At 40.3% G+C, this 19,762-nt stretch overlaps 1 protein-coding gene across 1 annotated transcript in view; it reads left to right on the top strand.

The window, feature by feature from the left end:
• The window catches only part of SLC30A10 (solute carrier family 30 member 10), a 45,336-nt gene that overhangs the window by 1,421 nt on the left and 24,153 nt on the right, over nucleotides 1-19,762 (top strand). The window lies entirely within an intron of this gene.

Here is a 19,762-nt window from a genome sequence, read left to right as displayed (position 1 = left end):
GATTCATATTTCTTTATTGCCGCACGGGTATTTTCTTCTTTTTTTTACATTAAAGCTTCTTGCAAAAGAGAAATTTCCAGTGCTTCTTTTGAAAGGAGTCTTAAAGCATGAACAGACCGCGTTCAAATCCTGGCTCTACCACAGAGCACTAGCCTTCACAGGCTTCCCCACCTGTAATACGGGGGTAAACCAAAAAAAACCAAAACCATTGACAATGAGTTGATTTTGACTCATAGAGACCCTGTAGGACAGAGTAAAACTTCCTCATAAAGTTTCTAAGGCTGTAAATATCTACAGAAGCAGACTGCCACATCCTTCTTCCGTGGAGCAGCTGGTGGGTTTGAGCTGGTGATCTTTCAGTTAGCAGCTGAGTGCTTTAACCACTGTGCCACCAGGGCTCCTAACATGGGGGTCAAGCCCAAGCCCATGCCTGTGTGTTGTCATCAAATCCGGCTCATAGCGACCCTCTAGGACAGAGTAGAACTGCCCCCATAGGGTTTCCAAAGAGTAGCTGATGGATTTGAACCACTGGCTTCATGGTTAGCAACCAAGCTCTTTAACCCCAGCGCCACCAGGGCTCCAATATGGGGCCATGAAGAACTAAATGATAGAGCTGTATGGTGCGGTGGTTAAGAGCTCAGCTGCTAATGAAAGGTCAGCAGTTCACTCCTTTGGAGAAAGATGCTTGGCAGTCTGCCTCCGTAAATATTTACAGCCTCAGAAACTCTATAGGGCAGTTCTACTCTGTCCTGTAGGGTCGCTGTGAGTCGGAATTGACTCAAGGCAACGGGTTAAGGACTAAGCAAGATGCTAAGTGTTTAGCATTTGACTCTAAGGCAATGGCTTAGGTTGTTTTTGATAAAAACTGTAATAATAATAATAGTTATTTTTTAATCACAGTGCAAGCCTTTGAATTCTGTGATAGTCCAGTATCATTTAATTCTAATTATTCATCTGAATTTGAAGAAATTCCATTTTCCCTTACTTGATTCTGATCAGTTTTCTCTGACTAGAGGGGGCGTTATATAACTGAGCCTGGGGACCTGAGAGTCTAAGGTCTCTATTTATTCCTCCTGCCTTTACTGCCGTTATAAATTATGCTAGATTGGCCCAATCCTTTATTCAATCTCTGTCTTAATTTTACTAGGAAATCCTGGTGGTGTAGTGGTTAAGTGCCATGGCTGCTAACCAAAAGGTCAGCAGTTCAAATCCACTAGGTGCTCCTTGGAGACTCCATGGGGCAGTTCTACTCTGTCCTATTGGTTCACTATGAGTAAGAATTGAATTGATGGCAATGGGTTTAATTTAACTATGTATATACAGAATGTATGTTATCAGAGTACCTATAATATGCCAAATATTAAAGGGAGGAAACTAGAGTTAAGATCTTTATAAAATTTAATGAATCAGTTTAATTAGGATCTCATCTTTTGTAAAAGTAAATTATTAGTTGACTTGAGACCCTATTATCTTGGTTATTTGTCATGTCAGACACACGTGTGTGTGTATATACCTTTTTTTTTTTTTTTTGCCTAGGTATAAGGCGAGGAAAATGATTTCAAATAGATGATTAGAGTTGACAATAGAAGTGTCACCATTATCGAACTTATGGTTATTTTTTTAATTGTACCGTAATAGTTTTCATATTGCCCTTACCATAATTTTTTTAATTGTACCATAATAGTTTTAATATTGCCCTTACACACGGTATTTACCAGCATACAACAAAAGTAATTTAAGCAAAGAGATGGACTCTTTGAGAAGCATGAATATTGGTAGACAACCATAGTTCTATTTTTTATCAGATTGAATTATTATTGGACTAGCTCATGTCCACCGTTCTTGTTTGGGAAGCAGTGCTTTCTGATGCTCTTGTCCATGCTAAGATAACAAGAGGCTTAAAAGGAATTTTTCACCCTGATCGTACAGGTTTCTGCTGACTTAATTCTGCACAATCTGTCTTTCTCTGAAGTGTTTGGTGCTGTGTATTATTCTACTTTAAGTACTAGGCATAGTGATAAATGCTGTCCTCATACAGCGAACGCTTTACATTCTACAGTCTATGTTAACGTTCTTGTCTTGATAGCTTTTGGTGTTGCTGAATTCTTCAGTTAGAAATTTTAAAGTGTTTAAACCCACCAAGTAATTTTACGATAGCAACTTAGCTTCTGAGCATTTAAGTCTCAAGTTACATATTTATCACTTTTACTGAACCATACATTTTTATATCCTTCCTATCAGGGTTTTCTTTTTTTTTTTTTAATCACCTAAATAAGTTTAAAATAAAGAGTAAATATTTGGGCCAGACAAATTCATAAACTGACACTAACTCAATTCCAATTGGCTTACATTTCAAGAAGAAAACACCGAAGGGATTAATCCATACATATCAATTTATACCAAGAGATATAAATTATTATTAAGATATATAGTATATTAGTAGATATTAATATAAATTATAAGATATAGAAGATTCTTGACTTCAAATGATTCAAACTAAATTTAGAAAAAAGACTTCCGTTCTGTCTAGAACCCTAGCTGGTAGCACCTTGAAGTACCCAGGACTAAAGAGCTGCCACTGGCTCTTGGTTTAGAGATCAGAAGCAGGCAGTCCCGTCACTTCTTTTGTGCAGTCTGTAGCCTGAGAGAGGTTTTTACTTAGCAAGCCTCCAGTCTTCCTCTGGATCTGTGGATCTTTTACTTGTTCTGCTTTATTTGTCTGGTGTAGAAATTGATACCAGTTAATATTTGATGTTTGAGATCATAGAAAAGTAAAAAATAATAAAGGCCATCAACTTTAAATGAAACATTAATAAAGCAGAGGACCCATACAGTTAAGGCTTTAAACATCCCTGGTACTCTTGGGGAGACCCTGGTGGTGTAGTGGTTAGGAGTTTGGCTGTTAACCAAAAGGTTGGCAGTTCAAATCCACCAGGTGCTCCTTGGAAACTCTGTGGGACAGTTCTACTCTGTCTTATAGTGTTGCTATGAGTTGGAATCAACTCCGTGGCAATGGGTTTGGGTTTGCTTCTTTTTTTTTTTGGTTTGGGACTCCTGGAGTGAGTTATATTAGAGAATCTGACATATGAATGGGGCCAGAAATTTAAAAAACCTCGGAGAAAAGATTGACTGGAAGATTTAGCTGTGATGAGGGGGCTGGAGGCTTTGGATCAATACACACAGGATGTGAGTCCACCTGACATGCAGCTGTGTAAGAAGTTCAGGTGATGGTGGAGTGGGTATTTTTGACCAAAATGAAAGGCAAAGTGAAACAGGCAAGCATGCAGGAAAAAACAAACAAAATAGGTTTAAAGTCCAAAAACATGACGGCTGTATACGTGAGTGTGTTTGGGGAAGGGGTGGCAAGAAGGGTGAAGGGATGAAAGCCACATGTAGACCCAGATCCTAGGAAATACGCACCTCTGTGAGTTTTCTCTCCCTAGACTTGGACACTAAAATTGCTTTGTTTACAATTTCCCCTACTCTTTATTTGGTTTTCTCAGCTTTCACATTATCTTTATGTTTGTAGTTCCTTTTTAATTACTTTTCAGGCCTGAGTTTTCCTTAAAACTTGACTAATAGAACTCCTTCTGTCCTCGACTTGTACTTGAGCAGATATTTCCTGTCCATTGGCCTTTCTTTTAAACCAAAGGTACTTTTGTGCAGCAATCTTTTCTAGTGTAATTGCTTCTGCTCTATTTTGCAGTTTTTCTGTCTAGCTTGCTATTTATATCAACTTTGAAATATGCTTTTATTATTTTTAATCTTTCTTTTACAAGATGCCATTCCTTGAATTCACGTAAATTAACTTTCATTTGATTTCAAATTTTCCTCCTGCTCTCCCTCATTCTCTCTCTCCCTCTCTCTCTTTTTTAAAGCACCTTCCTGGAATTGCGTTCCTCCAACCAACACATTAGAGGCCATAAAAAATCAAACAAACCCATTGCCATCAAGTCAATTCTGACTCATAGCAACCCTATAGGACAGAGTAGAACTGCCCCACGGGGTTTCCAAGGAGCTCCTGGTGGATTCGAACTGCCAGCCTTTTTGTTAGCAGCTGTAGCACTTATACCACTATGCCACCAGGGTTTCCACTAGAGACCATATAAATAAAAAAAAAAATAGCAGCACAATAATAAGCAAAGTTTCTTGTTGCGGAAGCTTTTAGCAAACTGCTGATCAGCTGCTCTTGGAAGCTTCTAGTTAAGACTCAGTCCTGGAGCCGAAGGGGCTGTGTTGGTGGGGGGCTTTTCACACTGACAGTTCTGCAGACACGGAAAGCAAGCTGAGTTTCTTTTTTTCTTGGAAGACATTTTATCCAGAGACAAGCAAAGTAGGCAAGACTCAGAGTTTTAGCAGAGGCAAGGGTTGATTTGCTACCTCTCCCCATTACCAAATACCACACAGTAGAGGAGATATCGGAGACCACACAAATGAGGCAGCTTTTCAAGCTGGGAGGTTTTCTAGGTATAGGTTGTTACCTGAGTTCTCCTAGAGCAGGGGCAGGATCGAAATGATGGGGAATTTGCCGCAATTATTAGAAAGCTTTGAAGAAAAACCAGTGGACCTCTAATTGACCCCAACTCACGTCAGCCCCATGTGTGTCAGAATAGAATTGTGCTCCATCGTGCTTTCAATGGCTGATCTGTCAGAAGCAAATCACCAGACTTTTCTTCCAAGGCATCTTTGGGAGAACTCAAACCGCCAACCTTTCGGTTAGCAGCCAAGCACGTTGACCGTTTGTACCACCCAGGGACTCCAGCTTTTTAAGAAGCATAATGAAGGTTGTTGCTTGGCAGTTTGTTCATATTTGTTGGTCACCATTGTTTTCCAAGCACCAACCACCCATCGCAGGTTTTAAACAACACACTTCCTTATGAGGGTTCAGTGATATGTGTACACACACACACATTACAAATCTCAGCGCCTATCGCACAGCAGACACTTAATAAATTCCCTTACATCTCTTTCCTGACACCTCCGCTCTCAGTGACAGGCTTCCAGGTCGGTATAGGGAGTAAGATTAAAGGAAGAGTGAAAAATAGGTGCCATTTTACATTTGTGAAATAGAATTCAATTGAAGGGAAAAAAAAACAAGACAAAGAGCCCAGTTCCTTGTCCTCAGCTATTTTCTCCTGGTGTGCAGAGGCTCTTCTGAGTGATCTGAGTTTAATTTTAATGAAAAACGAGCATTTATTGGCATCTGTGGGTTGTCAGCACTGCGAGAGGGTAGAGAGAATTATTGCAGCACTGTATCTCATACATTTGAAGAACTGGATGTTTTGAACAATAATTAGCTAGACAGAATTTTTGTTATTTCCTTTTTTTCAGACAAGGCAACAGAGATTCAGAGACATGTTCATAATCATACAGCCAGTTATTAGTAGCATACAAAGAAAATAGAAGTTTGGGTCTAGGGCCTTAATTAAAGACTCTGCTTTGTTTAGACCAACAAAAGGAAGGAAAGAGAAAGAGAGAAACAAAGACAGAAAGAAAGAAGGAAGGAAAGAGGGAAAAAAGAAGGAATGAAAGGAAGAAAGGGAGGGAGGGAGAGAGAGAAAGGAAGGAAGGAAGAAAAGAAAGAAGAAAGGAAGGAAGGAAGAAAAAACGCTTTGCACAGTGAAAAATTACTTGGTGATAATCACAAAATAGCATATCAGAAAACACAAATTAATAGGTTGTTGTTGCTGTTGTTAGGTGCCACTGAGTCAGTTCCAACTCATAGCGACCCTATGTACAACAGAACAAAATATTGCCCAGTCCTGTGCCATCCTCACAATTGTTGTTATGCTTGAGCCCATTGTTGCAGCCACTGTGTCAGTCCATCTCGTTGAGGGTCTTCCTCTTTTCCACTGACTCTACTAAGCGTGAGGTCCTTCTCCAGGGACTGATCCCTCCAGATAACATGTGCAAAATATATAAGATGCAGTCTCGCCACCTTTGCTTCCAAGGAGCATTCTGGTTGTACTTAGAACAAGTCCATGAGACTCAAAGTAGGACCTTGAGTATATCCCATCTGAATTTAGAGATATAGATTTGATGCATTGAAAACTAATGACTGAAGACCAGATGAGTTGTGGAATGACATCAGGGACATCATACATGAAGAAAACGAGAGGTCATTAAAAAAAAAAAAAGACCAAAATGGATGTCAGAAGAGACTCTGAAACTTATTCTTGAACGTTGAGTAGCTAAAGCCAATGGAAAAAATGATGAGGTAAAAAAGTTGAACAGAAGTTCACGAACACAAAGTATAATGATGACGTGTACAAAGACCTGGAGATAGAAAACCAAAAGGGAAGAACATACTCGGCATTTCTCAATCTGAAAGGAACTAAAGAGAAACTTCAAGCCTGGAGTTGCAATGATGAAGGATTCTATGAACAAATTAATATAGTATAAATTAATCCTAATTCCAATAGCTTAATGGCATCCTGAAAGTTACTTAAACTTTCTAAACCTCAGTTCCTGCATCTGTAAAGTGGGTGATATCTATCTCATAAGGATGTTGTGAGAATTAAATTACACTGAGTGCGTAAACTGCTGAGCATCGTGTTTGCCACACAGTGAACACTCAGGAAGTGGTAGTGATGGTCATAGTGCTGGTGGTGATTATCCAAGGGCTGAAGGGTTGAGGAATAAACGAAATGTTAGTGAGATCTGTCTGCGGGCAAGGCTCTTGCTCTATTCTGCAGGCACGGACTGGCAGCACATGTAGTCTTTGGCCAACACTCTTAAAATTGTTTGCTGTAGTTGGTCATACATGGGGGTGCTGAGTCCCTAGGGGGCACAGTTTGCACTTAGCTACTAGTGTAAATTTGGTGGTTGGAACCCAGCCAGTGGCACCATGGAAGAAAGACTTTATTGAATTTCTCTTTATTTATCCCATCTTGCACTCACTGTGCTATGCAAATCTAAGTTATTTATGGCTTTTATAAATTCCAGAAGATTTTTAGATGTAAGTCCCTTACTTCTCCCCATTCCTTCTGTTTTCTCCTTCTGCAACTCCAGTTAGACAATATTCGACCTTTTCATTCTGTTCTCTGTGTTTTGTAAGCTCTCTTAAATATTTTCCTTTTTTTTTTTTGCTCTGTGCTGCATTCTGGGTAGTTCTTCAGATCTACCTTCTAGTTCATTTACACCTTTTTTTAGCTGTTTGCTCATTAACCTGTACTTTAAGTTGTTTTTTTTAACTTTATTTTGAAATAATTTTAGATTTATAGTAAGTTGCAAAGAGTTCAAAGAGATCCCTGTGTATTCTTCATCCACTTTCCACCGATGTTTTCATATTGCGTAACTATAGTATGGTATCAAAACCAAGACATTGATATTGGTATGACGCGTCTGTATATTTCTGTGCATTTCATCATGTATGTAGATTTGTGTGACCACCACTGCAATTAAGATACAAAACTATTCCATCATCACAAAGATCTCCCTTGTGCTCTATCTTTGTACTCACATCCATTACTACCCCCTCCCCATCGTCCTTAAACTTGGCAACTTTTAATCTGTTTCCAGTCTCTATAGTTCTGTCATTTAAAGTATGTTATGTAAATGGAATTATACAGTATGTAACCTTTGAAATTGGATTTTTCTTATTAATTGTACTTTAGATGAGATTTTACAGAACAAACTAGTTTCTCATTAAAGGCTTAGTACACATATTGTTTTATGACATTGGTTAACAACCTCACGACACGTCAACACTCTCCAATCTCAACCTTGGGTTCCCTATTACCAGCTATTACCAGCTTTCCTGTCCCCTCCTGCCTTCTAGATCTTGCTCCAGGGCTGGTGTGCCCTTTAATCTTGTTTTGTTTTATGGGTCTGTCCGGTCTTTGGCTGAAGGGTGAACCTCAGGAGTGACTTCATTACTGAGCTGAATGGGTGTCCCGGTCCGTACTCTCATAGTTCCTCCAGACTCTGTCAGGCCAGCAAGTCTGGTCTTTCTTTTTCAGTTAGAATTTTGTTCTACATTTTCTCCAGCTCTGCCTGGGATCCTCTATTGTGATCCCTGTAGGAACAGTCAGTGGTGGTAGCCGGGCACTATCTCTTTGTTCTGTACTCAGTCTGGTGGAGGCCATGGTAAATGTGGTTTACTAGTCCTTCGGACTAATCTTTCCTTTGTATCTTCAGTTTTCTTCGTTGTTACTTACTCCCAAAGGGGTGAGACCAGTGGAGTATCCTACATGGCCACTTACAGGGTTTTAAGACCCCAGATGTTCTACACTGTACTTACTCACCAAAGTACAGTGTAGAACATTTTTGTTAATAAACTATGCTATGCCAGTTGAACTGGATGTTCCCTAAGACCATGGTCCCCACAGCCCTCAGCCCAGCAATTCAGTCCCTTAAAAAGTTTGGATGTGTCTATGTAGCTTTCATGACCTTGCCTTGTACAAGTTGTCCTGGCTTCCCCAGTACTGTGTACTGTCTTACACTTAACCAAAGTTTTTTTTTTTTATTGTCTATTTAGTGTTTGAAACTGGCTTTTTTCATTCAGCACAATGCTCTTCAGATTCATCCAAGTTGCTGTGTGTATAATTTTTTTTTTTTACTGCTGTGTAGCATTCCATGGTATGAATGTGGTTGGATCATGTTTTTTTGTTTGTTTTGTTTTTTTAATCCACTCCAAAAATTTTGCCTTTTAATTGGTGTATTTATACCATGTATGTTTAATGTAATTATTGAAGGTTAAGGCTGAAGTCTGATATTTTATATTCTGTTTATTTTTCATTTCTCAGTTTTCTTTTTCCTGTCTTCCTATAGGTTACTTAAACACTTCTTAGATTTCCATTTTAATTTACCTATAGCATTTTTGAGTCTACCTGGTAGAGCTTTTTTAGTGGTTACTCTAAGCATTACATTATATGTATGCAACTTATCACAGTGTACTGGTGCCAACATTTTGTCAGTTTGAATGAAGAAATGTTTCCTTCCTTTACATCCCTGTATTGTCTCTAATTTATAATATAAAAATTCATTGCCATCAAGTTGATTCAGACTCATAGAGACCCTATAGGGCAGAGTAGAGCTGCCCCATAGGGTTTCCAAGGAGTGGCTGGTGGATTTGAACTGTTTTCCTTTTGGTTAGCAGCTGAACGCTTAACCACTGCACCACCAGGGTTCCAATTTATAATATAATCATCTTAAATATCATCTCTACATACATTGTGAACTACACCAGACAGTATTGAAATTTTTGCTTCAATCATAAACATAATTTAGAAAACTCAAGAAGGAAAATCTACTGTATTTTACCCATATTTTTGCCTATCATGTTCTTTCTTCCTTCCTGATATTCCAAGGTTTCTTTTTTTATCATTTCCTTTCTGTTTACATAACTTCCTTTAGCCATTACTACAGAATAAGGTCTGCTAAATTCTTTAGCTTTCCTATGTCTGAGAATGTCTTGATTTCCCCTTCACTCCTGAAGGATATTTTTACTGGATATAGCATTCTGGCTTGACAGTTCTTTCAGCACTTGAAAAATATTGTGCCACTTTTTTCTGGCTTGTACTTAAATCTTCTATTCTAGCAGGCCTCCTCTAGCACCTGTGCATTTAAGCTCAGTGGCAGAGGTCTCACAACAGGAGGCCAGTTATGGTACTAAGATGTCTGTATCTGGTAAACAAACGCATTGCATTCTTTCCTGACAAGTGACATTCAAGACATTCCTGTCTGCTTGCAGAGTTCAGAAATTTGAGCAATGGCACCCTAGGTCCCAAATTTTATTTGTAGTACTTTTCTTTCCCAATCAACAAGTGAAAGAGAAAAAAACATAAACAGAGAGGAAGGAAGAAAGGAAGAGAGGGAAAGGAAGGAAAGGAGAGTGGGAGGAAGAGAGGGAGGAAGGGAGGGAGGGAGGGAGGGAGGGAGGAAGGAAGGAAGGAAGGAAGGAAGGAAGGAAGGAAGGAAGGAAGGAAGGAAGGAAGGAAGGAAGGAAGGAAGGAAGGAAGGAAGGAAGGAAGGAAGGAAGGAAGGAAGGAAGGAAGGAAGGAAGGAAGGAAGGAAGGAAGGAAGGAAGGAAGGGACAAAGGAAGGAAGGAGGGAAGAGAGGGAGGAGGGGAGGGAGGGAGGGAGGGAGGAACCTTCTGAATTCTGTTTTCCCTTCGAGCCCCTGTTTCTGGCAGGGTAGTGTCTTGAGGACGTGCTCTGTCTACAGTCTTGAGCATCTTTAGTCCCTTACCTGAGGCCTGCTGCCTCTGCCTCTATCTACTTAGGTCTGTGAAACCTGCTTCCTAAGGAAGCTGCCAGCTCATTCTCACATTGGTTTCGCCTGAGGATCAGCTTTAGCAGATTCCTGAACTGCAGCTGTTTTGCTGTTTAAAGCTTGTCCTGTTGGGTGCAGTAAAGACAAATGCTCCTGCCCTGTGTTCCTCTGGGTGTTCTTCCACAGCTTTGCGGCAATATTGCAGGCCTGAGTAGCATATTTTTCTGCTAAAACCTTTTTATTTATTTTTTCCTTCTGGTGTTTGGGAAACACTTCTAAGGTTTTATTTCGTTTTGTGTTCTCCTACTCCATTCAGAAAGGCTCAGGGGGGCTTTGAATGGTTTGCTCCACTGGCCTCTTCCTTCTCTACCACATGTAAGGTTGGTGTGTTTTTGCTGGAATTTTCTCCTTTTACTTTGTCATTGTTTTCTGGGTCAGACATTTGTTTTCCAAACATAGATTTCTTTTTCTTATCACAGTGAGAGAAATGAAGTCAGTGTTTTCTGGTTCTGCCAAAAGCAACTGGTGTCCATACAAATCCTGTCAACCTTCACCTCTCTCTCACTCCAAAGGCATGTTCCAATTAAACCAAGAATCTATCCTTGACCTGAACTCAAACTATCATTGTCCTGCCTGGACCCTTCAGTCTGTCTTGTCCTCCCAGTGCTGGTCCTTCAGATCCTAATGACAGGCTTTTTGATGTATTCCCTCAGGGCACGGGCAAATCCCTGTACCCACAATAACTGTTTTGCTTTGAAATTTATCTGAAACTGCCTTAAATATTTGATGCTAATCTCTCTGGACTTCTCCTTTCAAATAGTTCCCAATTTTATGAACACTTGGTGTAACTGTAAGGGTCCCTAGGTGGTACAAACGCTTAGTAACTGAAAGGTCAGTGGTTTGAATTCACCCAGAGGTACCTCGAAAGACAGGCATGGAGATCTACTTCTGAAAAATCAGAGCCACTGAAAAGCCTATGGAGCACAGTTCTACTCTGAAATACATGGGGTCATCATGAGTCAGAATCTACTCAGTGACTACTGTTTTTTGTTTGTTTGTTGGTTTTTATATCTGTTCCAATTTTTACACATTGGTTCCCTGTTCCAGTTACTGCATAACAAATCACCCAAATTTAGTGACATAAAACAACAATCAATTCATTATACTCAGGGATTCTGTGCGAAAGGGTGCAGTGGGAACAGCTTCTCTGCTCTATGGTGTCTGGGGGCCTCAGCTGGGAAGACTCAAAGGCTAGTGAATGAAATCATCTGAAGCCTCGCTTACTTTTAAGTCTGATACTTGGACTGGAAGGTCTCAGCGTCTAGGACTGCTGACTGGAGCACCTATATATGACCTCTCCATGTGGCTTGGCTTCTGCACGCTATAGAGGCCACAGGATATAGTACATGGTGGCTCGGGTTTCAAGCATGAGTGTTCTGGCAAACAAGATGGAAACTTCATTGCCTTTTCTGACCCAACCTCAGGTTCTATTGATTATAGGCAAGTGTCAAGATGGAAGGAGTATCAAGCCTGTAGATCTCATCTCTGGATGGAAGGAGCATCAAAGTCACACTGTAGAAGGACATGCAGAATAGGAGACATTGTGGCCACTTTTGGAAAAAAAAAAATCGGCACAGTCTGCCCTCTGGCCACAGTTAGAATACTCATGTCACAAAGTACACTCATCCGTCTCCAAGACTCTTAAAGTCGCATCCCACCTAGCATCAACTCCAAGTCCAGGATCTTGCCGTCTTCATCAGGTCCAGAGGCAAATAAGGCTCCTCAGGTGTAGTTTCTCACCTTCAACTCCTTGAGGCTCTTCCTTTCAGTCTGAAGAGCTGTAAACTAAAGAAATAATTACCTGCTCCCCACATACCCAATAGACAAGGGTGGGACAGATATAGGATAACTGCTATATCCCCCAGCTGCTTTTATTTCAGACAGCAGTCACAGTTTTAAGAGGATGGCTTTAATCACTACCTGGATCTGGCTGGGTCCCTCTGGTGGTAGTGTGGTGCACTCCAGATCCCAGCCTATCTCTGAAATCTTGGCTTCCTGTCTCTGAAAGATTTCCTTGGTTCCTAGTTACAGCTCTGACCCAATCTTCTCATCTGCTCTTTAAGAGTATTTAGATGTCTCCTTTTTGTTTCTGCATTTTTCCAGCGTCAGTAAAGCTCTTGCTCAATGTATTGTTTTTGAGAGCAAACTGCTCTGGCTCTCATTTTCTTTGCATTTTTTTGTAGGACTGAAGCAGTAGTGAAAACCTGTCTTAAAAACTCATGCTCACTGAGGCCTGTTAAAATAACCACATATCTACAAAAACAGCCATTCTTCTGTGGGCAATAAGCAGCTGTGACCTCCCAAGTTCAAAATACCATCTGGCTCACACTTACTGGAACATTAAAACCTAACAGCTCCTACCATGGCCTCATCAGAAGCCTGAATCTTCAAGGTTACTTTGGCCCCTAGATACTCATTTTTATCTTTCTCAAGGTTCCTGACAGCTCACTCATATGTTAGAGCTTCAGGGACAGTCTTGGTATCTTAGTGCTACCCAAAACCAAACCAAACCCCCTGCCGTCGAGTCAGTTCTGACTCATAGTGACCCCAAAGGATGGAGTAGAACTGCTCCTTAGGGTTTCCAAAGAGCAGCAGGTGGATTTGAACTGCTGACCTTTTAGCTAGCAGCCATAGCTCTTAACCACTGTGCTACCAGGGCTCCATTACAAGAAAGTAGCTTTAATAAACAGAAATTAATTTCCTCATGGTTTAAGAGCCTAGAAAGCAGAATTCTGTGTGCTGGCTCCGGAAGGCTTTCTTCCTCTGTTGGCTCTGGGGGAAGGTCCTTGTTCTTTCAACTTCTTTTCCTTGGTTCTTCAGTGATCTCCACATGGCATCAAACTTTCTCCATTTGTGCTTCTTTCTTCTATGCCTGATCTGGTCTTTCATCTCAAAAACTGATTCGCTTAAGATAAACCCTCTGCTGACTTGGCCTCATTAACATAAGAAAACTCTATTCCCAGATGGGGTTATATCCACATGTATAGGGGTTCCGACTCGTTACATGAGTCAGAATCAACTCAACTGGGTTTGGTTTTTTTTTCTTGGTTTGTATAGGGGTTAGGATTTACACCACATATTTTTGGGGACACAATTCAATCCATAAAAGGGACCAATAAATAACAATACCTTTTCTTACTCTTCTAGGTTTAGAACCAAATGATAGTTAAGATACAGGTGACAGTTGAACATAAAGTATTCACTTTATTAAAAGATATTGAAGGATATGGCTTAGATGTTGTGATCATTAAGGTTGTGTGTCAGCTTGGCTGGGCCATGATTCTCAGTGATTTGGCAGTCGTATGATGATGTGATCACTTCTGTGATGAGATTTGATATAATGTGATCACCTCCATGATGGGATCTGCTGTGAGTAGCCGATCAGTTGACAGGGCGCATCCTTGGTGTGGCCTGCATCCAATATAGGTGGTCTCTCTGGCAAAACTTGCTGGCTTTTTGCTTGCTCTGGATCCTGCACCTGGCTCCTGTTCGCCTGACCTCCAGTTCCTGGAACTTGAGCTGGCAGTTTACCTGCTTTCTTGCCTGATGATCTTGGGATTTATTGGTCTTCGCAGCCTGTGAGCAAAAGCCCTGCTCCCTGACCTGCCGATCTTTGGTACACCAGCCCCTGAGGCTATGTGAACCAGGAGAAGCCTCCAGCCTGACCCATGGACTTGGGACTTTCCAGCCTCTACAACCTCATGAGCCATTTCCTTGACATAAATCTCTTTATATAGATATTTATACACTTTACTGGGTTTGTTTGTGTAGAGAGCATAGCCTAAGACAGATGTGTAGCAGCAAAGAGTTTCCTAATAGCATAGGAGAAGGAAAAGAAATGTGTGGCTAATTGCCTCCATGAACAACTAATTCATGGGATGGTACCTGGCTACCATTATGGACCATATTTATGGAAGATTCTGTAGAAAAATCCTGATCAAAAGGGGGAAAATTCAGACAGAATTTCAAATTCTCATTGGAATCCAGACTTTTTAGAGCTACTGAGACTAGATGAACCCCTGAAACTATTACCCTGAGATAATCCTTAAACCTTAAGTCAACAATATCCTCTAAAGTCTTCTTTAAATCAAGCAACTGTTTAGCTTATCTAATAAAGAATGTCTCCTTTGAGCATTGTGCTCTTTCAAGATCCATCTACATGGGATCAAATTGACAACAGCAACTAGATAGATTAGATTGGAAACTTAGGAGGCAGTGAGTTTACGTTAATGAGGGAGGAAGAATTCAGCAAATGAGGGTGAGAATGGTTGCACAACTTGAGGAATGTAATCAGTGTCATTGAATTATGCATGTAGAAACTGTTGAGCTGGTATATGTTCTCCTGTATATATTCTCAAGAACATCAAAAACAACAAAAAATAAATTGAAAAAAAAAAAAAAAGCTTCCAAATAGTTCACCCCAAACTTAAACTCACTGACCTAGTCCCATACCACCCTCCACAGGCCACAGACTGCCCCAGTAAGCTTCCCTCATGTACATGCTGACCAAGATTAGAGGTCTCTATGGGAAGGTAAATCTGAAAAGCAAAGCCTGGAAGAAGGTTGCTGAGCATGCTCTACTCTTTCTCCCAAGCATACCAATCAGAGAAATTATTCTGCCTCTGGGATAAGTGAGTGGGAACAGCAGGGAGAGGCCAGGGGTGTTACACCTATGGAGGATGGGGGAGGTCCCCTAATACAAACACAAAACTGAGCTGGGAGCCTCCAACATGAACACGCAATCATCTGCTGGGTGATCTACTTCCTTTGGTGGGAAGAAGCATGTTAGGTAAGGCAATTCTGAGACTACATATCCAATCTGAATTTGCCTGACACCTACACCTTAGATCACACCTTCCACACTATTCTTGAGCAATTAGCACACTTAGTAAGGAGTCCTGGTGGTGCAGTGATTCAGAACTTGGCTGATAACTGAAAGGTCAGCAGTTCAAACCCACCAGCCACTCTGTGGGAGAAAGACGTGGTAGTCTGCTTCTGATTTACAGTTTTGGAAACCCTATGAGGCAGTTATACTCTGTTCTATAGGGTCGCTATGAGTTGGAATCAACTCAACGGCAATGGGTTTAGTTTTGGATATAAGTGCTCTACTCAAAGATGTGTAAGAAACAGCAAAGATTTAAGAAGGGAACTATACAGAGATTCTACAGAGAAAAAGTTAAAAAAAAGAATGAGATAAAAGGCAGATAAAAATGCATGGAAGAATAATAATTACTTTAGGTAATGGAAGAAATTTTCAGATAAAAAAATTAAGAGGAATGTGAGAACTCAGGAGAAAAGTGGAAGTAACAAAACATTACACAAATAAAAAACCCACACTGGAAACAGTGAGACACACAGTAACCACTACTGAAAACAATCAGTGATATGGCAGACAGGCTTGAGAAAGTCACCAAGGAATTTAATGTGATTATAAATAAGATAATATGTATGGATAACGAACAGTGGAGATACAACATATACATAATAGGGGTTTCCTGAGGTAGAAAGTAGACGCATATACCAGAAAAAAAAAATTCACCCAAAGAATAAAGGAAGATGAATCTGTATATCAAAAGGGAAATTGATACAGAACAATCAATACATGCATTGTGAGGAAGTTTCTAAATACCAAGAATAAACAAAAAAATTCCATGGGCATCCAGGCAGAAAAAGCCAGTCATTGACAAGGCAAAAAATATCAAGCAGGATATGAGGTTTCTTCACAGCAATATGTGATACCAAGATATAATGAACTGATGTCAACACAGTCTTGAGAGACAAATCAAAACACAAACCTAAGAATTTTATACCCATTTAAGTTGTTGTTCATTTATAAATGGAAATAAAAAGACATTATCACATATCAAGTGTTCTAGATTCTAATGAGAAGCCCATCAGAAAGAACCATTGAATAAAGTTATATCATCTTCCCAAAAAGCTTTAAAGAATTTGTGGACCAGTGATGTCAAAGCCTAGGGGAAATGGAACTCTCATATACGTATTTTGAAAGAAAAATATACACTCGTCTTTATTTGCAGATGATAGGGTTGCTTACCCAGAAAATACTACGGAATCTATGAAACAACTATAAGAAACTAATAAGTGAATTTAACAAGGTCAGAGGATACAAGGTTAATATAAGAAAATCGATTACTTTCTTATACACTATCAATAAACAATTGAAAACAAAACAAAGATAAAAATCTCATACATTTTTGATAGGAGTATAAATTTGTACAATATTTTTGGATGGCAACTTGGCAATAGGTATAAATAATTTTAAGTGACTATTTGGTACTCTCAGGAACTTATCATACAGATATACTCCAAAAACTGAGCAAGGATAGTTGCACTAGGATGTTTACTACAGGAATGTTTACACAAACCACAACACTAACGATGATAACAATGACAAAACACAGTGGAAAAAAAAACAACAAAATAACTATCAGTGGATATGGGGGTTGCTTAAATAAATGACACACATCTCTACTACGGCACAGCAGAAGGTAAAAAGGATGAGGTAACTGTATGAGAACCTTCCGGAATAATGATATTTTGTGTTGGATGCCAGAGGACCAACATTTGAGATATTTTGTAAGCATGGCAGGAGTTGCTGTAGTTGTCCTCATGATACGATAGGCAGTACAGTTAATATTCAGATCTAAGTCTGCTTATCTCTGAAGTTCATGGTATCATTTCACCTGTTACTAGACAGAAGACCTTCAGCAAGTTACTGGCTTCTCCGAACCTCAGTTTTCTCCAGTAGAACAAGAACACATAGTATGTACTTCTTTGTCAATTTTATTGTGGTGAAATATAAATGACAAAAATTTTACCATTTTAACCATTTTTAAGTGTACAACTCAGTGACATTAATTACATGCCCCATGTTGTCTAACCATCAGAACTATCTATTTCTAGAACTTTTCATCACTCAAACAGAAACCCTGTCTCCACTAAGCAATGACTTGCCATTTCCCTCCCCTCCAAGGAGCCCTGGTAACCTCTGGTGTACTTTCTGTCTCTATGCATTTGCCTAGTCTAGATATTTCATGTATTTCACACACGTGGGATCATACAGTATTTGTCCTTTTGTGTCTGGCATATTTCACTCAGCATAATGTTTTCAAAATTCATCCATGTGGTGGCATGCATCAGAACTTCATTTGTCTTTATGGCTGAGTATAGGGTCGCTATGAGTCGGAATTAACTTGACGACAACGGGTTTGGTTTAACACTCCATTGTATGTATGTATACACCACATTTTGTTTATTCATCCACCTGTTGATGACACTTGGGCTGTTCACACTTGCCTTTTTAATGGTTCTGAGGATAACATCAGAATAGATACATGAGTGTTTGAAGGGTACCTGTGAAGAGCCAGCAACAATCATACTGAGCTTGTCCAGGCTCCATTTGGTCCTGTTGCTCCTATGAAAATGTGGTGAGCATCCACAGGGCAGGAGTGTGTGAACCGGGAAGCCTTGTTTATAATGTTTTATATAATTTCTTCAGCAGAAAAGCACTTGGTTTGTTCTGAGTTCTTTGTTGACATAAAGTTTTAAAAAGTATATCCATGCACTGGAAGCTCAAATACCTCCTGTGGTCAGGCTGTCATTTGTTGTTGTTAGTCACCATCAAGTCACCTCTGACTCATGGCCACCTTAGGTATGACAGAACAATAAAGTGCCTGGTCCTGTGCCATCTTCATGATAGTTGGTATGTTTGAGTCCAAATGGACAATAATCCACTCTAATCCATAGAGTTTTCATTGGCTAAATTTCAGACATATATTGCCAGGCCTTTCTTCCTAGTCTGTTTTATTCTGGAAGTTCTGCTGAAATCTGTCTACCAGGGGTGATCTTCTTAAAGTGTTGAAAAGCAAAGTGTCACCTTGAAGACTAAGGTGTGCCTGATCCAAGCCATGGTGTTTTCAATTGCCTCATACGCATGTGAAAGGTGGACAATGAATAAGGAAGACAGAAGAAGAATTGACGCCTTTGAATTGTGGTGTTGGCGAAGAATACTGTATATACCACGGGCTGCCAAAAGAATGAACAAATCTGTCTTGGAACAGTACAACCAGAATGCTCCTTAGAAGCAAGGATGGAGAGACTACGTCTCACATACTTTGGACGTGTTATCACGAGGGATCAGTCCCTGGAGAAGGACATCGTGCTTGGTAAAGTACAGGGTCAGCGAAAAAGAGGAAGACCCTCAATGAGATGGCTGCAACAATGGGCTCAAGCATAGCAAAAATTGTGAGGATGGTGCGGACTGGGCAGTGTTGTACATAGGGTCACTATGAGTTGGAACTAACTTGATGGCACCTAACAACAACAACATGGGGAACTCCACAGATTTTTTGAAATACCAGTGGCACAGCTTCCAGCATCACAGCAACATACAAGCCACCACAGTATGGCAAACTGACAGATGGGTGGTGGACAGGTCAGGCAGCTAATGCAAAAGCAGGCCAGGCTTAAGAAACACTTTTTAAATATGTGGCCTTCTCTGTCTTTCAAGGAGCCCTGGAGGTGCAGTGGTTAGGCACTCAGCTGCTAACTGAAAGGTCAGAGATTTGCAGTCTGCTGCCATAAAGATTACAGCCTTGGAAACCCTATGGGGGGGTTCTACTTTGACCTATAGTGTTGGTATGAGTTGGAATCGACTCAACGGCAATGGGTTTGGGTGTGGTCTCTGTCTTTAATGTCTCCCCTTTTCATAGAGACATCGATACTAGAAATATTTCACTTTTTTAACTTTAAGAAAAGCATGAAAGTAAATGAGGTGTTAGATTGCAACTGACATACCACTCCCAGTGTCACGAGACTACGGAGAGATGAGAACTGGCAAACTAAGAGAGTAAATCCCGTCTAAAGGTTGTTCAGCTTTAGCCAGTTGGCACCATGTAGGAATATAACACCAACTGGGCAGGTTTTCAGATATTTTTAAGGAGGAGCTAAAAATTCTGATTTTGGGGTGAAAGCTCCCAATTTAAATATTTGACCATTGAATTTTGTAAAAACATTATTTCAGCCAACAAGTACATACATATGTAGGCTGATATGGTCTGTACAGTGGGGGAGTTGATATCAGATGCATTCATTCTTTCAGTTTTTCATTCATTCATTCCCTAAATATTTAATACCAGCTACGTGGGTTTGGTTCTTTTGGATGTATTAGTGCAGTAGTTAAGAGTTTGGCTGCTAACCATAAAGTCGGCCATTTGAATCCCCCAGCTGCTCCTTGGAAGCCCTATGGGGCAGTTCTACTCTGTCCTATGGGGCTGCTATGAGTTGGAACCCACTCAACAGCAATGGGTGTGCTTGATTGCTAACCGAAAGGTCAGCAGTTCAAACTCACCAGCGGCTCCGTAGGAGAAAAGACCTGACAATCTGCTCCCCTAAAGATTAAAAACCCACAGCCTAGGAAACCCTAGGTGGCAGTTCTCCTCTGTCCTATTGGGTCGCTATGAGCTG

This window comes from Elephas maximus, chromosome 24 (genome assembly GCF_024166365.1).
Source record: "Elephas maximus indicus isolate mEleMax1 chromosome 24, mEleMax1 primary haplotype, whole genome shotgun sequence".
NCBI classification, from domain to species: Eukaryota; Metazoa; Chordata; class Mammalia; order Proboscidea; family Elephantidae; genus Elephas; species Elephas maximus.
This window is presented reverse-complemented; position numbering and strand designations above follow the sequence as displayed.